Here is a 7,876-nt window from a genome sequence, read left to right as displayed (position 1 = left end):
CCCTTCCCAGCCTTGCTGCCTTTCTCTGGACACTTCAGCTGCTCAGCAGAGCTCTGCCAGATCCCAAGCAGATTAGCAGGAAAGATACCAAAACTAGAATGCAATAAAAGATCAAAGGCCAGGATGTTCTTGTCCAGGCAATGAGCAAGCACACTGCAGTCCACACTCAATTTTCCTCCACTGTCCATACGTTTCCAGCCAGCAGAGACTTCCCTGCAGGACTTTCCCACTGCAGGTTGCCCTACTTCAATGTGTGTGGGGAGCAAGGGGCACCCTGGAGGGTAATGATAACAGAATGGTTTCACAAGATGTCTTGGCTCTCTTCTTCTTCAACTTTTATCTGCACTACCTCCTGTTGCAGATAAGAATTATCCCTGAAGTAACCTTTGCCTTGACAAAATCAGCTCTGCTCAGCAGTGTTACTGTAGATGGGAGATGAGTGTTTTATCAATCCCATAGCCATAGCTGCCCTGCCCCATCTGCCTTCCACAAATATTAATGATTATTAGTTAATCATGAATGGTTACAAATCCTGGAGAGCCACAAAAGCAGAATATATAAGGTCTTCAAGAAATAAAAGTCTTAAACCTATGGTTAATGGCATGCTGCAAACACAGAGCAGTCAAGGGCAGCACTTCCCTCATCATTCTGTTTTGAATCATATTGTCCTAGAATAGCTCAGGTTGGAAGGGACCTCTGAGCTCATCTGCTCCAACCTCCCCACCATGCCCAAGGACACCTCTCCATTACACTCAGCTGCTCAAGGCCTCATCCAGACTGGCCTTCAACACCCCCAGATCACCTCCTGGGCAGTCTGTTCCAGAGTCTCACCATCCTCAAACTGAAGAACTTCTTCCTCAGCTCCAGGTCTAACCCTGCTCTGCCTCAGCTTCAAACCATTCCCCCTTGTCCTGTCTCTAGACACCCTCAGGAAAAGTCCCTCTGCAGCCTTTCTGCAGGATCCCTTCAGGTATTAAAGGCAGTTCTAAGGTTCCCCTGGAGCCTTCTCCCTCATAGGGTGCATCGAGAACAGTGCAGCCAGCAGCTCTAGGGAGGTTCTCCTGCCCCTCTGCTCTGTCCTGCTCAGACCACACCTGCAATGCTGTGTCCAGTTTGGGGCTCCCCAGTGCAAGAGAAACAGAGATCTGCTGGAGAGAGTCCAACAGAGAGCTGTGAGGATGATGAAGGGACTTGGAACATCTCTGCTGTGAACAAAGACTGAGAGCCCTGGGGCTGTTTAGTCTCGAGAGGAGAAGGCTGAGAGAGGATCATTGTCCCTAAATATCTGGGAGGTGGGTGTCAGGATGAAGGTGCCAGGCTCTTTGTGGTGGTGCCCAGTGATAGGACAAGGAACAACAGGTACAAGCTGGAACCCAGGAGGTGCCACCTCACCATGAGGAAAAAGTTCTTTGGTGTGAGGGTGCTGGAGGCCTGGGGCAGGTTGCCCAGAGAGCTTGTGGAGTCTCCTTCCATGGAGACTTTGCAACCCCAGCTGGATGTGTTCCTATGTGACCTGCCCTGGGTGAGCCTGCTCTGGCAGGGGGGTTGGACTGGATGATCTCTGGAGGTCCCTTCCAGCCCCTGCCATTCTGTGATTCAGTGAATTGCTCCATGCAGGCTAACTGGAAGAAGCTGTTTGCTGAAAGGCTCTTCAGAGAAGCTCATCATCAGTACTCAACAGCTGCCATGGACCACTGGGTAGGCAAAGCCTCTTTGTTCTGTAGAGTGAAAACTGCTTACCTGGGACAGATCTGTGAGGCTGTGCAGCTTCACTGACAGCAACAGCACCAGAGTCATGCCAGCACCACTGAGGACATTGGATCAGAAAGGAATGGGACTAAGAGCCCCCTGCACTAACATCTGGGCTGTTCAGCCTTGGCAAATTGATTATTTGTTCCACTCCTGAGCTCTTACTATTGTCATCCCACTGCTAATTCCCTCATTAAAGGAGCTGTATAATATTAACAGCAAATCTACTTCTTGTGGAGAGCTGAGAAGATTGCAGATTAAGAGCACAGCTCCTCCTAGATTTAAACAGTAACAGAAGCAACATTAAGGGAAGAAATAGGAAGCTTTTGGTTAAAAACTCCCTGAACTCTCCCAAAACATCCATCTGATAAACTGCTGCAAAGCAGAGCACCCACAGGTGACACCCTGCCTCACAGCACCAAGCAAACACCACACACACTGACAGGCAAACCTCACAGTCCCAGTAGCTCCCAGTTTACAGCTCCCTTCCTGGGAAAACAGACATGAAAGATGAGATTTGGTCTAGGATTGGTCTGCACCACATAGGGCAGTGCCTTCATGCAGCCCAGAAGGCAAACCAAGGCCTGGACTGCATCAAGAGGAGTATGGGCAACAGGGTAAGAGAGGGGATTCTGCCCCTTGACTCTGATGTGCTGAGACCCCATCTTCAATCCTGCCTCCAGGTCTGGTGTTCCCAGAAGGACAGAGAGCTGCTGGAGAGAGTCCAGAGGAGGCCACAAAGATGATCCAAGGGCTGGAGCTGGGGGCGTTCAGCCTGGAGAAAAGAAGGCTCCTGGGGGACCTTAGAGCTGCCTTCCAGTACCTGAAGGGATCCTGCAGGAAGGCTGCAGAGGGACTTCTCCTGAGGGTGTCTAGAGACAGGACAGGGGGGAATGGTTTGAAGCTGAGGCAGAGCAGGGTTAGACTGGAGCTGAGGAAGAAGTTCTTCAGTAGGAGGGTGGTGAGACTCTGGAACAGACTGCCCAGGGAGGCTGTGGATGCCTCTTCCCTGGGGGTGTTGAAGGCCAGGCTGGATGAGGCCTTGAGCAGCTGAGTCTAGTTGAGAGGTGTCCCTGGGCATGGTGGGGAGGTTGGAGCAGATGAGCTCTGAGGTCCCTTCCAACCTGAGCCGTTCCTTGGTCTAACCTAGCAGCACACTCAATCTACAAGCAGAATAACTGCACATTTCCTCACAAACTCATCATGTTATGTGGTGCAGCAGTTACAGCTTCCAGTCATTTCTGCAGCCACCAGGACCAGGTTGTAGCTTTTACTGTGATAGAAGAAACCATTCAGTCAGGCCCCCCCAGGTTAATTTGTCTTACAAACCAAAGACCTTGTCAGAAGTCACAACCCCCAGAACTGCTGCCTTCTTGCTGCCATCTCCAGGGCATCTTTTTACTGCCTGCACTATCTGCTGGCACAATCTCACAGCTCTTTTCAGGCAATTCTCTCTGCAGAACAAATCTTGAGCCTCTTCAGAGGTTCTCAATCAGCCAGCAACCCCTCAAAGGCCACAGGCAAAGTCTCTGCACCTCATAAAAGGTAACTAAAAAAGCAAATCCATTTTCAAACATAAATTAGCTGTTAGTGTGCCTGAAAAGGGGTTCCCAAAGCCAAGGTGATTAGAGGGCTGGAGAACCTCCCCGCTATGGGGACGGGCTGAGAGAGTTGGGGCTGTCCGACTCCAGGGAGACCTTAGAGCAGCCTTCCAGGACCTGAAGGGGCTACAAGAAAGCTGGGAAGGGACTTTTGGCAAGGGCTGGGAGTGACAGGATGAGAGGGAATGGATTGAAGCTAGAGGAGGGCAAATTGGGACTGGAGATAAGGATGAAATTCTTGACTGTGAGGGTGGTGAGACACTGGAACAGGTTGCCCAGGGAGTGGGAGGATGCCCCCTCCCTGGAGGTGTTCAAGAAGCTGTAGCTGTGGTGCTTCATGACATATTTCACTGGTCATGGCAGTTGGGTTGCAGCTGGATTTAATAATCTTGAAGGTCTTTTCCAAACATCATGATTCTCCAAATACTTTCCTCACTCTCCCCCAAAATATCCAGACAAGTAGTTGACCACAGAGACCTTTGCTGCTGTTAAAGGGCCAAAACATCACCATGACATGCAGCTGTGAAGAGAAGCCAGTTCAGGCCATCCCTGAGAGCTCAAAACAAAGCCAAGCTGCATCTTTCTCTGAAGTTCTGTCCATGGATCTAACACAGGGTCAGAGAAACTCCTGGCCCTGTTCAGAAAGGATCCATCAATACTCCTCAAGGTCTCCATCAGCAATGGATGTTTTTTCCCTCAGAAGGGACTAAATAGGCTTCCTACACACACCAATTGCTGCTACATCACCATGAGATCTACTGCAACCCACACAGGAATCTATTTGTGTCCTGACTGCAGTTCTGGCAGTACATCAATTCCTCTGCCAGCCCTCACAACTGTAAGAGCACACAGAAACCTTGATGCAGAAGATGCAATTCTGCTTTTGTTAGCTGAAAATAGTGACAAATAAGCAAATCTGCCAGCTCCATTACAACATTTGGCTGCTCTGGTACATTCCAGGGCAGTGCCTTTACGCAGCCCAGAAGGCAAACCAAGGCCTGGGCTGCAGCAAGTGTGGGCAGCAGGGCAAGAGAAGGGATTCTGCCCCTTGACTCTGCTCTGCTGAGACCTCACCTCCAATCCTGCCTCCAGTTCTGGTGTCCCCAACAGAAGAAGGAACTAGAGCTGCTGGAGAGAGTCCAGAGGAGGACACAAAAATGATCCAAGGACTGGAGCAGCTCTGCTATGAAGACAGCCTGAGGGAGCTGGGGGTGTTCAGTGTGAAGAAAAGAAGGCTCCAGGAGGACCTTAGAGCTGCCTTCCAGTACCTGAAGTGATCCTCCAGGAAGGCTGCAGAGGGACTTTTCCTGAGCGTGTCTAGAGAGAGGACAAGGGGGAATGGTTTGAAATGAGAAGAGCTGATTTAGATTGGATGTGAGGAACAAGTTCTGCATCATGATATTAGTGGAACACTGGAGCCAGTTACCAATCCAATCTGTTCCCACCATCCCCTCCAGCTAGGTAAACACCCCAAACAGAAGAACACTTTCCAGCAGGGCTGTGACAGTAGCAGCTGCTTCAGTTTTCAATTTGTGCAGAAATTTCTAGCAGCCAAAGGTGATCCATGTTTGCAATGAGAACCACTGAAAAGCCTTCAGCTCAAAAATCTCCAAAGGGAAAAAATCTACTCTGCCCTGTGAGTAATTCTGCAGCAGAAACAGAAACCCTGACAGGGATACTGCCACTTCTAACCTAGTCACAGAATCATATGTCTTCATCCTCCCATTCCTGAGCCCTTTTGCTCCCTGACATCATAACCTCTGTTAAATCCAGAGCAATAAAGCAGCAGCTCACACCAGTTATGATCCACCAGTGCTGTAACAAACGGGATCCAGCCCCAGCCTGGCAAACTAGACTGGAGCAGCCCTCAGCAGTAAGTGTAAGCAGCATCACATCACAAGCTGAGAAGCTTCTTTAACAAGAATGGCTCACGTTGGAAGGGACCTCTGAGCTCATCTGCTCCAACCTCCCCACCATGCCCAGGGACACCTCTCCATTACACTCAGCTGCTCAAGGCCTCATCCAGACTGGCCTTCAGCACCCCCAGGGAGAAGGCATCCACAGTCTCCCTGGGCAGCCTGTTCCAGAGTCTCACCATCCTCAAACTGAAGAACTTCTTCCTCAGCTCCAGTCTAACCCTGCTCTGCCTCAGCTTCAAACCATTCCCCCTTGTCCTGTCTCTGGACACCCTCAGGAAAAGTCCCTCTGCAGCCTTCCTGCAGGATCCCTTCAGGTACTGGAAGGCAGCTCTTAGGTCCCCCAGAAGTCTTCTTTTCTCCAGGCTGAACACCCCAAGCTCACTTAGGCTGTCCTCACAGCAGAGCTGCTCCATCCCCCCTTGGATCATCCTCTGGACTCTCTCCAGCAGCTTTTTTGGGGGGATTCTGGGGGGACTGGGGTTTTCTTGTTTGGTTGGGTTTTTTTTCCTGAATTGAAGACGTTTGAACCTGTTGGGAGCCTCCATCCTGTTTTCATTCCCAGATCCAAGCTACTAAATACTTAGATACACAAAGCCCTGCTGCTCCTGCTCAGCTCAGGAGCATGTTGGGTCTGCAAGCAGCTCTGCTGATTTAAGTGGAGTCATCTCAGAATACTGTTAGCAGAGTTAGAGCACATTCAGAGCTCAGCTTTGATCCTGATGAGGCTGCAGCTGTGGGCAAGTGGTTAAAGCAGGGATGAGCTGCAGGAGGCCTTCTCACAAAGGGGCTGTTACAGGAATGTGACCATGGGCTGCCCTGTCTGGAGATGTCTCCCTACAAAAATGAAACCACATTTTACAGTCTCAGATTGCATCAGGCTGGGAGGGACCCTCAAAGGGCATCTTCTTCAACTCCCCTGCAGGCAGCAGGGACACCTCCAACCAGAGCAGGCTGCACAGGGACACAGCAAGGCTGAGTTTGAATGTCTCCAGGGATGGGGTCTCAACCACATCAGTATGAGGGTGGTGAAAACTGTGGAACAGGCTGCCCAAGGGAGGCTGTGGCTGCCCTGGGGATGCTCAAGGCTAGGCTAGATGAGGCCTTCAGCAGCTGAGTCCAGCTGAGAGGTGTCCCTGGGCATGGCAGGGGGTTGGAGTAGGTGAGCTCTGAGGCCATCTCCCCCTGAGCCATTCTGGGATTCTAAAATAACTCTAGAGCTGTCTGCTCAGACATCCCTTTCACTGCCAAGGTTCTCCTGTTTCTGAGCAGTGCTTGACGCCTCTGAAGCCAGCAGAACTGCTGCTGCCACAGGGAGTCCTTCCCACAGGCTGCAGGGGGTAAGGGATGAGGATGCAGCAGGCTATTAATTGATTATTTCCCATTTAGCTGCAGCAGGCAGAGCCAGCTCCATGCTGAGCCCTGGCACTTCCTTTCCAGGCAAACACTTCACTGACTGCTCCTCTCCTATCAAAACAGCCTGGCCTGGTTTTTAATCATCTTTTGGAAGAAGAAAAACGACCATACCCTGCAGAAAATTTGTTTTTTTCTTTCAAAAACTACTTCCAGCTGTGCCAATTGGACAGACATCCTAACTCCACACAAACCACTCCAGCCACTCATGGTTTAAAATCTCCAGCACCAGCTTCTCTGCAACTCCTGCACAACTCACTGCATGCTCTCCTGGTTCCTAAACCAAACCCACATTCACAAGACAAAGATTTTCTGCTATGAGGAAGCTCCCATAGGCTTGGGAGGGTTCTCACAGCTAGGAGAGTTTTCAGGGTGCAGAACAGAGAGTGTGGGATAGAGAGGAGCCCTGTCTGAAAGGGTTTAGCTTGGCTTCTGGGGCTGCTGACTGATTCTGCAGAAGAAATTGCACAGTAGTCATAGAAAGTTCATTCAGGACAACTGAAGTCCTGTATCAGGGCAGGAACAACCCCAGGGACCAGCACAGGCTAGGGGTCATCCTGATGGAAAGCAGCTCCATGGAGAGAAACCTTGGAGCACCGGTGGACAGCAAGTTCTGCATGGACAGCAATATGCCCTTGTGGCAAAGAGAACCAAGGGCATCCTGGGGTGCATCGAGAAAAGTGTGGCAAGCAGCTCTAGGGAGGTTCTCCTGCTTCTCTGCTCTGTCCTGCTCAGACCACACCTGCAATGCTGTGTCCAGTTTGGGGCTCCCCAGTGCAAGAGAAACAGAGATCTGCTGGAGAGAGTCCAACAGAGAGCTGTGAGGATGGGGAAGGGACCAGAACATCTCTGCTGTGAACAAAGACTGAGAGCCCTGGGGCTGTTTAGTCTCGAGAGGAGAAGGCTGAGAGAGGATCATTGTCCCTAAATACCTGGGAGGTGGGTGTCAGGATGAAGGTGCCAGGCTCTTTGTGGTGGCGCCCACTGATAGGACAAGGAACAACAGGTACAAGCCGGAACCTGGGATGTTCCACCTCACCATGAGGAGAGTGCTAGAGGCCTGGAGCATGTTGCCCAGAGAGGTTGTTGAGTCTCCTTCTCTGGAGTGACACAATTAGTGATTAGTCAGTGGTTAGTTTTAACCATCAAACTTTATTATATTTGTTTATTGATTAACTAAATCAATTAATCAATCAA

The sequence above is a fragment of the Indicator indicator genome, chromosome 6 (assembly GCF_027791375.1).
Source record: "Indicator indicator isolate 239-I01 chromosome 6, UM_Iind_1.1, whole genome shotgun sequence".
In the NCBI taxonomy this organism is placed as follows: domain Eukaryota; kingdom Metazoa; phylum Chordata; class Aves; order Piciformes; family Indicatoridae; genus Indicator; species Indicator indicator.
The sequence above is the reverse complement of the archived record's forward strand: the minus strand, read 5'-3'. Positions refer to the sequence as shown.